Source organism: Onychomys torridus, chromosome 6 (genome assembly GCF_903995425.1).
Source record: "Onychomys torridus chromosome 6, mOncTor1.1, whole genome shotgun sequence".
In the NCBI taxonomy this organism is placed as follows: Eukaryota; Metazoa; Chordata; class Mammalia; order Rodentia; family Cricetidae; genus Onychomys; species Onychomys torridus.
In genome coordinates this window covers 64,402,067-64,415,575 of record NC_050448.1, presented here as the reverse complement: position 1 = coordinate 64,415,575, position 13,509 = coordinate 64,402,067, and positions in this window count along the sequence as shown.

Below are 13,509 nucleotides of genomic sequence, written 5' to 3'. Positions count from 1 at the left end.
ACTTAACTTCTGAATTTGCACCAAGGGGCTTTCAGCCTTATTTGTGCTCTTAGAGGATGACACCAGGTTTTGATATTTTTACTCAAAGGTTAGTAGCTGGTCCTACAAAAGAAGGATAGAAATGAGTAAGACACAGGAATCTTAGGAAGCCTTCTAATATCTGGGCAGTCTCGACAAACATGGAGAAATGTGGCAGGCTGCATTTGCCTCTGAGCTGTTGTCCAGGAATGGCCGGCCACAAGACTCTCTGAGGGTGTGAAGCTGCTCCACAAAGGCCCAGGGACACTGGAGCCACTTGCCCAGACAGTCACAGTTGAGACAGTTGAAGCACATAGGCTCCCCCAGCGGTCTCTTCACTTTTGTGGGAACCGGTGATTGGGATATTTTGGGGCTATACAGTTTGTTGTGTGCCACAAAGCACCAGCTAGGATCAAGTTCCACACTGCTGGTGCTTCAGATGTCCGCTTGCATCAATACCCCAGACCATGGAGCAAACTAGAGGGACTAGCCTTGAATTCCCATGACATCCTCTTGGCTCAAGCGTGAAAGTATCTAAGGAATTACTCAGAGAGAGACATTGAAAACTAGAGTTATATCAGATGATCAAGCAGGTCTTGTCTATGTCCTACAGGAATTGTGTCTAATAAAGCTACAGATTTCAAAAGGGCATCAGCATCAGGTTATAGGGGGAGAAGTACATTGGAAAGAACCGACTCTCACCAGACTCCTTGGGCACAGAAACATGCACCCCAGTTTCATTTCAGGAAAAGTGATGGATTTCCTAACTGGAACAAAGTTTGGAGAAGACACTCCCCAGGAGACGAGCTAGGGAGGGCAAATGTGAGCCCACACCAAAGCTACACTGCTGTGTTGGTGCAGCGCCAAGTAAGAGGTCTCTCACCGGGTGTGGAAAGCACTTTCCTTAAAGAGGAAGTGAAATCAAAGAAGCTTTGAATAAACCCAGTGAAGAAGAAAGTCTGTGGTTCTCGCCCACCTCCATGTCAAGGGGTGCCCACTGTCAACATTAACCTTGTGATGGTAAGTAAGTTCTGCCCACTGTCAAGGAGTGGCCACTGTCAACATTAACTTTGTGCTGGTAAGTGTTCCGCAATTGACTTGGAAGGTGTCTGAGCCAGCTGGCCCCGTCCGGCATCCTGCTGACGTTAGACAAAGATTTTAACTAGTTTTCCTTTGTGGGCGAGTCTATTTCTTTTATGGTCTGTGGAGACCCCGATTCTTCATACAGCTTTAGCTCCATCCATACCTGGATCACTTCTGATCTGAGACTTACCAAAAATAAGAAACCAGAGGTTTAGATGATTTTGATTTAGGGTCTTAGTTTATTTGGAATTTAATGTGTTCAGAATTTTTTTTCACAAGGGATATTCATTCTTGGGAATAATAATATATTAATAATCTATAATAATAATAATAATAATAATAATAATAATAATAATAATAATATTTCTTAGAAACAAATGTTAGGGGAATGACTTTTTGAATGAGTTTAAGGCCTACTCCTTGAGCTGGAAGCCACACTGATACTGTTAATGAAGCCAAGAACTTGATAGTTTCATTCTGCTAAACGAATGTAGCAGGAAAATGACTCCTAATGACATATTGCGATACCCTAGACCAGTGACTGGGGAATCCTGATCAGAGAAGCTTTCTCTTGCAGTAGATGGTAATTCATACAGAAACCCACAACCAGACAACACGCAGGCAGTGAGAACCTTTGAAGCCCTCAGCCCTGAATGGGACATCTTTACCACGCCCCTTCCCATAAGGCTCAGATCTGTGAAGAAAAGAAAGAGCCAGAGGTGGTTAACTGCTGTAAGGAAACGGCCTTTTCCAGACACCACAGACCCTATTTGCAGAGACTGTGACAACATGCACAAGACCTGTATAAGCTCAAGCCAGACAGAATCCCAGTGGGGAGGAGGGGCGGTAAGCATGGGGTCTCCCCACTAGCCAGGTGGCTCTTCACATGTAATAGCTGCTGGGGAGGGAAGAATCGATGTTCTTCAATGGAGTGATATTGGCTGTACCAACCACACTAAGGGCAGGCCTCGGGCTCAGGGAGCTTGAGGAACACAAACAGGACGCATATTTTTAGTGGCTTTTTGCTTGGGAGATGTATTGCTAGTCACTTGATTATTTTCTTTACCATAGAGAAGATTTTAAATTTCACTTGTCAAATTTTGTTCTTACTTCTCAAGCAACTGGAGTCCCTACCATGAAAGCCTTTGTCTACACCTCTAGCGTCCATTTCATCTAAAATATTTCCACTCTTACATCAAGGCCTTTGATCCATTTAGAATCATTGAGTTATAGGGACTGATTTTGTTTTCCTACGTGTGGATGTCCAGTCTTTGCAGCATTATATCTTGAAGAAGTTATATTTTCTTTGAGGTGTATTTTTTAAAAAATTTTTCTTGCTTTTGCATCCTAACCAAAGCTTCCCCTCCCTCCCCCCTTTTCTCACTAACCACCCCCATCTCCTCCTCCTCCTCCACTGTTTCTCCTCAGATATAGGCAGGCATCCCATGGATATCAGCCAGCCATGGTTTACCGGGCTGCAGGTACTCCCTCCTCCACCAAGGTTAGATGAGGCAATCTGACAGGAGGAAAGGATCCCCAAATCAGGCAACAGAATCAGAGACTGCCGCTTCTTTTGCTGTTAGGACTCCCACAAGAAGACCAAGTTACACAGCCATCACATGTATGTAAAGGGCCTAGGTCGGTCCCATGCAGGCTCCCTGGCTGTCGGTTCCGTTTCTGTGAGACCCTATGAGCCCAGATTAGTTGGTTCTGTGGGTTTTCTTATGGTGTCCTTGACCCCTCTGACTCCTACAATCCTTTGTCCTTCTCTTCACAGGATTCCCTGAGCCTTGCCTAATGTTTGTCTGTGGGTCTCTGCATCTGTTTCCACAGGTACTGGGTGAAGCCTCTCTGATGTCAGGCACAAATCTATGAGTACAGCAGAATATCATTAGTAGTCATTTCACTAATTTTTTTTTTTTTTTTTTTTTTTTTTTTTTTTTTTTTTTGCTATTCCTCTTTGGTTCTATCCTAGGTCTCTGGGATATCCTGTCTCTGGGTTCTGGCCCTCAGGGGGGAGCTCCCTCTCATGGTATGGGTCTCCAGCTTTGCCAGGCATCGGTTGGTCACTCCCACAATTCTGTGCCATCTTTACCCCAGCACAGCTTTTAGACAGGACAAATTGTAGCTCACAGGATCTGTGGCTGGGTTGGTGTCCCAGACCCTCCGCTGGAAGTCTTGCCTGCTAACAGGAGATGGCCAGTTCAGGCTTCATATCCCCTATTGCTAGGAGTCTTAGCTAGGGTCACCCTCAGATTCCTGGGAGTTTCCATTGCTCTAGGTTTCTAGATCATCCTAGAGATGCCCCAGATTCTGGTTGACTCTCCCAGTACTCTCTCCCTCCACCCTCCTCTGACCTGATCCCTCCTGTTCCCATCCCCATTTCCCCTTCCAGGTCCCTTCCCCCATCCACTGGCAATATCCATTTTATTTCCCCTTCATGGTGAGCTTTGTGCATCCCCCCACCTCACCCTTGAGCCCTCCTTGTTACTTAGCTTTTCTGGGTTTGTGGGTTGTAGCATGGTTCTCCTTTACTTTACAGAAAAATATTCATTTATGAGTAAGTACATATTAGGCTTGTCTTTCTGGGTCTGGGTTACCTCACTCAGGATGATCTTTTCTAGTTCCATCCATTTGCCTTCAAATTACTGATGTCATTGTTTTTAACAGCCGAGTAATATTCCATTGTGTAAATGTACCACATTTTCTTTATCCATTCCTTGGTTGAGGGACATCTAGGTTGTTTCTAGTTTCTGGCGATTATGAATAAAGTGGCTATGAACATAGTTGTGCAAATGTCCTTGTGGTATGATGGAGCATCCATTGGGTATATGCCCAGGAGTGGTATAGCTGGGTCTTGAGGTAGGTCAATTCCCAATTTTTCTGAGAAACTGCCATATTGATTTCCAAAGTGGCTGTACAAGTGTGCACTCCCACCAGCAGCAAAGGAGTGTTCCCCTTATGTTTGAGGTGTATTTTTGACATCTTTGTTAAGAATTAAATGGCTGTAGCTGTGTGGGTTTATAACTAGGTTACTTGTCTTTCTTTTTTTCTTCCTTCCTTCCTTCCTTTCTTCTCTTTCTTTCTTTTTTCTTCCTTCCTTTTCTTCTTCCCTTTTCTTCCTTCCTTCCTTCCTTCCTTCCTTCCTTCCTTCCTTCCTTCCTTCCTTCCTTCCTTCCTTCCTTTTTATAGGGTTTCTCTGTGTAGTCCTGGCTGTCCTGAAATTCACTTTGTAGACCAGGCTGTGCCACCACTGCCTGGCAGGGTTCTGTTTTTCATTGATCTATATGTCTGTTTTCTGTCAATATCACACTGTTTTGTTAAGATGATTGAGCAATATAACTTTAAATCAGGAAAGGTGGTCACTATACAATAGTAGGCATCATTATTGCTCATAATTTTGGCCATTCTGGACCTTTGGAAGTCCATACAAATATTAAATTTGTTTTTTTCTGTTTTTGTTAAGAATGAAGTTAGAATTTTGATTAGGACTGTATTGAATCTGTATACTACTTTTGAAGAATGAACATTTTTCATAATACTAATTCTAGTTCATGAGCATGGAAAGTTTTCTCTTCAAATGTTTTACTCATTTTTTTTCTTCTGTGTTCTAAATTTTTCATTATAGAGGTCCTTTGCTTTTTTGGTTAGGTTTATTCCAAGGTACTTTTGAAGCTGTTGTGAATGGCAGTGTCTCACTGACTTCTTCTCAATATGCTCATCATTAGTGTATAGAAAGCTGCTGCTTTTAAAGAGTTTTCTGATGGAGACTCTGGGTTCTAGTCTATATATTTAGAATCATATCATCTTCAAATAAGGATACTTTAACTTCTTTTTTTCTGTTTATATCTCTTTTATTATTTTCTTTTGTCTTATTGCTCTAGCTAATTCAAGTATTGTATTGAATAGGAGTGAAGGGAGGTTGCCCTTGTCTTGTTCCTGATTTTAATGAAAATTCTTTGAGTGTGTTTCTACATTTTCATGATGTTGGGAACAGTTTTTTTTCTTATATAGTACTTATTATGTTGAGGCCAGTTCCCCATATTTGCAATCTATTCAGAGTTTCTATCATAAAGGAATGCTGAAAAGGAATTTCTGTTCTTTAGTTAATTTATTACATTTATTGATTTGTGTATACTGATCTTTAAATTTCTGGAATGAAACCAACTTAATCATGGTATTTCCTCTGATGTGTTCTTGAATTGAGAAAATATTCTGTTTTGATTTCTTAATATCTTTGTTCACAGGGAAATTGGTATGTAGTGTATGTGTGTGTGTGTGTGTGTGTGTGTGTGTGTGTGTGTGTGTGTATGTATAAGGGTAATATGAGCTTTGTAAGTGGAATTGAGAAATATTATTTTGTTTATATTTTATGGAATAATTTGAGGATTGATGTTCAATCTTCAAAGGTCTGCTACAGTTCCTTAGAATGCCATCTGGACCTGGACAATTTTTAGTTGACATATTTTCAGTATTGCTTTCATTTCATCACTTGTAGTAGGTTTGTATAAAATGGCTTGTATCATCTTAGCTTAACTTTTATTGGTCTTATGTGTTTAGAAGCATATTCATTTATTTTTGATTTTTCAAGTTATGGATTATAAGTTTTTAAGATAGGTTTTTATGATTTTTTGAATTTCATTGGAATGGTTATAATCTCTCCCATTTCACCTGTCATTCTATTTCATTCATTTCTTCTCTCATCTTAAGTATTCTTTTCATATACTACCTTGGGGTTTCAGCTTACTCTCAATTTTCCAAGTCCCTGAAATTTATAGCAATAAACTTCTCCCTTAGAACTGCTTTCATTATATCCCATAAGTTTTGGAATATCATTCATCTCATGTTTATCTCCCTCTTGGAAATTTTAAATTTCCTTCTTGATTTCTTCTGTGATCTTCTTCTCTAATAGTGAGTTGCTTAATCTCCATGAAGTTTTGTGATTCCTGTAGTTTCTCTTACTGTTGAGTTCTAGTTTTATTCCATAGTGGCCAGAGAGAAGAGAGGAAGTTATTTCAACTTTTATAACTTTCTAAGACTTACTTTGTTTTCTATATATAGTCTGTCTTAGAGACATCTTCCTGGGATACAGAGGAGAATGTGTTTTCTTCGGTGTCATGATGGAATGCTCTGTATGTAGATATCTGGGCTCCATTTAACCCAGGATGACATTTAGTAAGGTGCTTTCTTTCATTTTGTGTTGGAATGATCATTCTGTTGGTGAGAGTATAGTATTGAAATCATCCACTGTTACTATGTTGGGATTAATCTAAGAGTTTATAAATAGTCGTTTAATGAAATTGGGTGCTCCTAAATTTGATGTTTCGAGGGGACCATAAGAAGTCCCAAGTGTGTGAAATCCTGAGTGAACCCGTGTTGTTGACTTGAGCTGGCCATGTCAAAGATCCAGCCTCAGACCCTTGGAAAAATGGCAAAGCCTTCTTCAGGGTTAGGCTCAGAGGATTGGCAAGACTTCCACGTGCTGTGGTGGTGGATATGTTTAGAATTGTAATGTCTTGTTGATGAGTTCTTCCTTAGTCAGAATAAAGTGTTTTGATGTTGTCTTTAATCTTGCCTGACTAGCTTTGATTTGAAATCTATCCAGCTGTAGAACTGTGTCACCTGCTGGTTCCATTCCCCTGAAATGCATCTCCCCCATCCTTTCAACTAAGGTGGTATCTGTTTTTTGATGGTAACAATTGGATGGATCCTGTTTTTAAATTTAATGTGTTAGCCTGTGTCTCTTAATTAGAGAATTGAGATTACTAGTATTACTGAGAAGCCTTGTTACTTCTGCTGTTTTGTTGAGTTTGTAGTGTTTGGTGTTTGTTTTTCCATCCTTCATTCACTTAACTATTACTCTATTCTCTTGGATGTATTAGTTTTCTCTTCAGTTTGTAGAATTCCTTCCATTATTTTCCGTGGAGCTAGTTTAGTGATCTTTAGTCATGTTATCTTGCTTTTTCCATGGTAAAAAGTAGTCTCTCCTCAATTATGACAGATAATTTGCTGGGTATAGTAGTCTGGGTTGGCAGCTGTTTGCTCTCAGAACTTGAAATATGTCATTCCAATTAAGTTTCACTTTAAAGACACCGTTGAAAAGAATCTGCTATCATTTCTTTTCCTGCTACCATTCCGATAGGCTTGCTTTTGTATGCTTGCTGGTTATTTCTGCCTTGAAGTTTTCTATTAATTTTATTGGGTCTGTATATTTAGTAGAAGTAAGGAGAAAAACAGTGATACAGTGTGTCGTAGTTACTTACCTACTGCTGTGATGAAACACAATGGCCGAAAGCATCTTGGAGCTTATTTGGCTTACATGTCCTGATTCATAGTTCATTACAGGAAGCCAGGATAGAAATTCAAATTGGGTAGGAATCTAGAGTCAAGAGCTGATGCAAATGAGTGTTGCTTTCTGGCTTGTTCCATGGCTTGCTCACCTGCTTTCTTATAGCACCCATGACCACCAGTCCAAAGATGGTATCATCCACAAGGGGCTGGACCCACCTACATCAATCACCAGTTAAAAAAAAAATCCTTACAGGCTGGCCTTCAGGCTGAGCTTTTGGAGGCATTTTCATAATTGAGGCTCCCCCTTTCAGACGACTCTAGCTTGTATCAAGTTGACATAAGAACTAGCCAGCACACAGTGGAAGAACCAAGCAGAACTAAGCTGGCATTTGATGCTGGTCATTGAATAAAGGACCAATAGACACAAAAGGAGAGAGAGAATTGGGTAAGGAGATTACAAAACTATTGGTCTGCTTAGTAAATTCCACCTTGAATCTTTCAGCTTTCCTTCTCTAGCTTCCAGAACTTAGTTTTTTGACCAAATATTTAAGTATTTGTCCCATGTTTTTCAACCTTTCTGATTTAAGTGTAATATATTATTGAAACTTCAAGTTTTCATTGGATATTATGATTTGACAATTGCAGATTTCATTTCATTTCATTTCTTTCTTTCTTTCTTTCTTTCTTTCTTTCTTTCTTTTTTTTTTTTTTTTTGGATTTTTGAGACAGGCTTTCTCTGTGTAGTTTTGGAGCCTGTCCTGGAACTCATTCTGTAGCCCAGTCTGGCCTCGAACTCACAAAGATCCACCTGGCTCTGCCTCCCGAGTGCCGGGAATAAAGGTGTGCACACCACCGCCCAGCTGCAATTCTAAATTTTGATGCCAACTGGGCATGTGTGGCTTTAAATTAAGTTCCGAGGAACTGTTTCATGATTTTTGGATTCCTCTGTGCTTGAGGAGTGCAGAGGGCTGGGAGACTCGGACGACACTGGAGTGCAGAGGGCTGGGAGACTTGGGTGGCACTGGAGTGCAGAGGGCTGGGAGACTCGGGTGGCACTGGAGTGCAGAGGGCTGGGAGACTCGGGCGACACTGGGGACACACTCTTTCTGCCAGTTGTTTTCTAAGATAGCTTTTCTTACTCCCTGCTACAGGAGAGTGGGTTCAGGGTGATGGCTTCTTAGCCTTGTGTCTGATGAAGGAGGTTTGGGGGAGGATGTATGGGTCAACTTGATATGTGTCCTGTATTCAGAAAGAATCACTAAAGAGCAAGCAGAAGAAAAATGAATGCTTTTGATGGTTGGCCTAGAAACAACCTTCTCAGAGTTTGCTGGACTAGAATATTTCAGCAGAGGGCCACGTAAGACAAGAAAGAAACCAAGAGGGAGTCACCGAATAGTCATCTTGAGTTTTGTTTTTTGAGACAGGGTTTCTCTGTGTAGCCTTGGCTGTCCTTGGCTGTCTGGATCTCGCTCTGTAGACCAGGCTGTCCCCAAACTCAGAGATCCACCTGCCTCTGCCTCCACAGTGCTGGGATTAAAGCTGTGTGTCACCACCACCCATCAATCATCTTGAGTTTTATGCAATAGGTCTATATAGAGATGTGGAGAAATCTTGAAATAAGAAACTGTAGGTGAACATCCAGCGGTTAAAAAGACACCACAGAGGCCTGCCCATTGCCTCATACAGTACGCGAGAAAGACAGCAAGACCCACCCCACTGCCTTGTGGTGCAGGCGAGGGTCACCACTGTGATGAGCAAGTATTTGGTGGAAAGATGGGGGAGAAAAAAAAAGAGATGCAGAGTGGTGTGTGTGTGCTGAGAGAGAGTTGGAACTGGAGACCCCAGGGTGGTGAGGTCCTGGCTGATGTGAATAGCCTAAGCTACCATCTGAGGCCATGGTGATGTTTGGATCCTTGTTGCTGCCGAGGGCCATGTTTGGGGTCAAGGTCCTGCTGCAGCCAGTGTCTATGTTGATGTCCACGGCCTTTGTTGCCACTGAAGAAGATTCAGGTGTTCATGGTCTGGGCTGCTGCCTAAAGCCATGTTGATGTCCACAGACTATGCTGTCACGGGAGGCCATGGCGATGTGTGGATTTGTGTTGGTGCAGAGGACCATGTCTGCATCAGTGGTGTTACTGAAGCTGGGGTCTGTGATGTTACCAGAAAACATGTGGAAGCCCATGACCCGTGCTCCCACTGACTGTAAAGAGCAAGGAAGCTACTTTTGCAGTGATATTGATGACTGCAAACACACAGTTGAGAAAGAGGGATATGGAAGGCTTCTGTGACAACCTCTACCTTCACCCCATTCCACCTCTCAAAAAAGAAAAAAGGGTCACGGTCTAAACAGGAAGCCACTCTTAGGAATTGTGATAAGGATGCCGAGGTAGGCTCCCCACAATTGATGACTTTTGGCAGGGATTTGAGAGGGGAGCAACTCAGTTCTACTTATGAGGAAGTCACTGAAAGTTTGGCTATGCTCCAGTGAGTGTATGGTTAACACAAATTGGATGTGGTGGTTGAATGGGAATGACCACCATAGACTCGTGTGTTTGAATGCTTGGCCTGTAGGGAGTGGCACTATTAGGAGGTGTGGCCTTGGTGGAGGAAGAGTATGTGGGGGTGGACTTTGAGGTCTCATATGCTCAAGCTATGCCCAGTGTGGCACACAGTCTCCTTCTGCTGCCTGTGGATCAAGATGTAGAATTCTTAGCTCCTTCTCCAGCACCATGACTGCCATCATGCAGCCATATCCTGCCATGATGATAATGGGCTAAACCTCTGAACTGTAAGCTAGCCCCAATTCAATGTTTTTCTTTATAAGAGTTGCCGTGGTCATGGTGTCTCTTCACAGCAATAGAAACTCTAACTGAGACTTTAAAAAACAAAAACAAAAACAAAAACAAAAAAAACCAAACTTTTATTGGTTTTTTTTGGGGGGAAGAATTATAAAGGAGGGGAGCCAGACGTGAGTGGACTGAGGAATTAGAGTGACTGGGGTTCATGATGTGAAATTCCCAAATAATAACAATAAAAAAGCCATTGCACATTACCACCTGGGTGAGAATATCCAGGAAAAGGAAAGGAAAAGCAAGTCATGAATACTCAACTTTCAGTTTCCTGAAGTTCCTTGTCCAGGAGTGTGACTCTGTGAGATGTTCCCACTCCATGTCAGCATGTGTATTGATATTGCCACTTGTCTATGCAGCTGTCCCTAGAGAGGCTGCCTCACAGCAGACTTCCTGGCCCTCTGGCTCTACAGTCTTCTCATTCCCTCTTTCATGGTGTCCCCTGAGCTGCAGATGCAGGGACTGTGGTATAGATGCATCCACTGTGGCTGGGCTCCCCGTGATCCATTGAGCTCTGTATTGTGTCCTGTTGTGTTTTTCTGTGATGCTCTCCATTTGCTGCCAAGAGAGGCTTCTTGGATGAAGTGTGAGAGCTGCACTTCTCTGTGGGTATAAGGAGAAGATGTAGAATGTAGTTAGGAATTAGGTTGATCTAGTTAAGTGGTGGTAGTAGATCCTCTCTAAGATTTATGACCTCACTACCCACGGGAAGTTGCCTAGGTTCCCAGTACCAGGCATGACTTTCCTCCTGTTAAGTGGGTCTTATGTCCAACCAGACAGCTGTTGGTTACCCACAACACATGAGTGCCAATTAGAGTACTTTTATGGATACCTTGTCATGCTGGACAATGTTGTGGTTCATAGGTGTCACAGCTTGGTAGGATATTGATTGCTTCCCTCCCTTGGCAGCTTGTATGCTATTTTACGATACTATGGAAGCTTTCAGGTTAGATCCAGCTCCAATAATCTAAGTCTGATGTCCTAAGTGTGCAGAGTCATCAGAGAGAGGGGCTTAATTCAACCCCTGAGAGGCAACCAAGGACAACAGCCACAGTCTATACTGTCTGGAAGCCACTCATAACTTACATTGTCTGGAAGACTGTTCTGACCAACCATTTTAAAGGGGAATTCTCATGCCTGGTGCTGGAGTTTTTGTTAGTCTATATATTGTGTATCATTTTAGGTAAACACAAAATACTAAGATTCCTTGAGGCTTTAATGAACAATCTGGGTGTCATTTGTCTCTAATCCCTCCTTCTTCATCTGTGTCTTCATTTCCTGTGTCATGTCCTCTGCATCCTGCTCTTTCCCTCCTGATTTGCACCCACACCATGTTCCCTGCATACTTTCCTGGTTTCTGAAGACACTCCATGTTGTATACTCACATCTGAAAGTTTGGAGCTAGAAACTGCAGGTGAGAGAGAACATGTGGTGTTTGTCTTTCTGGGTCTGGGTTACCTCACTCAATATAATTTTTTGTAGGTCTATCCATTTACCTGAAAATTACATGGTTTCAGTTTTCTTTACAGCTGAAAAGTATTCCATTGTGCATGTGTATCACGTTTTCATTATCCATTCACCCATAAAGGATAATTTAGGTTGTTTACATTTCCTACCTATTTTGAATAGGACAGCTATGAATGTGGATGGTTAAGCAAGTTCTGTGGAGCAGGATGTTGAGGCTTTTGGGAACAAGCCAAAGATCACAGGGTATATTTCTCTCTCTCCCTTTCTTTCTTTCTTTCTTTCTTTCTTTCTTTCTTTCTTTCTTTCTTTCTTTCTTTCTTTCTTTCTTCCCCTCCCTCCTTCCCCTCCCTCCATCCTTCCTTCCTCCCTTCCTTCCTTTTTTTTGGGTGAGTATTCTCAGTACTGAGTGGCTGTACCAATCTGCATTCTCACTAACAGTGAATAAGGTTTCTCCTTTCCTTAAAATCTCAACAGCATTTGTTATCAGTTGCTTTGTTGATCTTAGCTACTCTTGTGCAAGGTAAAATGTCAACGTTGTTTTGATTTGCATTTCCCTGATTATGAAGGATGATGAATACTTCCTAAGGCATTTCTTGGCTTAATTTTATTTCTTCTATTGAGAACTCTGTTTAGAGCCCTAGCACATTTTTTAAAAAGTATCAAAATGGTCTTTTATTTGTAATGGATCAATTTGATTCTAATACTATAATACTTAACTTTTTTTGAGATTGTGACACAATTACATTTCTCCCTTACCTTTCTTCCCCCCCAAAACTTCTCATGTACCCCACTCTCCTTCAAATTCATGGCCTTTTTTTCACTATATCTTCTAGTTCTTACCATCTTTCAGCCCTCTCTTCTACTGTGTTCTTTGAGTCTTAAGTGTGAAGGTGTTTTGTAGACTCAGCCAGTCACTGGTAAAGTCTTCAGAATTGGGCCATAGAGCTGGACAAGCCACCACATGGTTTGGTTCAGGCCACTACTGTGGTCTTTTGTAACCATGACCAGGAACAGCAGAGCATGGATATAGACAAGGAAAGACACAGCGACAAGCGTCTTGACAAACTGCTGGCTGCCATCAAGGAGGCTCTCGAGGGAACAGTCTAAACTGGGTCCTGCTTTCTCTGTGAGTGGGAAGGCCGTCTCCAAAGGTAGTGTCCTCAGAGACATAGGCCACACAAGGACCCTGCCCCATCTGTAAGGGCACTCACTGGAAGGATCAATGCCCCACGAATCCATTGAGGCAGAAGTCTTCTCTTCCTCCCCCATCAATGATGGGTCTCAGGGCCTCCCATATAGGCTCCTGCCCCAACAGTATATTTTGAGGGGCCTTGGACAGTAACAACTACAGGTGAGTACCAGATCAGTTTCCTCATCAATACTGGTGCTTGATTCTCAGCCCTCCGTTTCTTCCCTGGCCCTAAATCCCATCAAGCGACTATCATGTGGGAACATTCAGCCAACCCCTTAAAAGATATTTTACTCAACTTTTTGCCTGCTCCATTTCTGCCACTTTTTCCTAACAGATCCAAGACCCCAGGTCTTCTTCTGGGAAGAGACTTCTTGGTTAGAATGAAGGCCAAACTCCTCCTTTCTCCAGTACAGCATGGCTGTTTGTCCTTGGTGGAAGCCAACATTAACTCTACACTGTCTTTGTCACTGTTCTGTTACTGTGAAAAGACACCACGACCATTTAATTGGGGCCTTGACTACAGCTTCAGAGGTTTAGTCCATTACCGTCATGGTGGGGAGCATGGCGGCATGCATGACATTGGAGCCGTAGCTGACAGCTATATCTTAA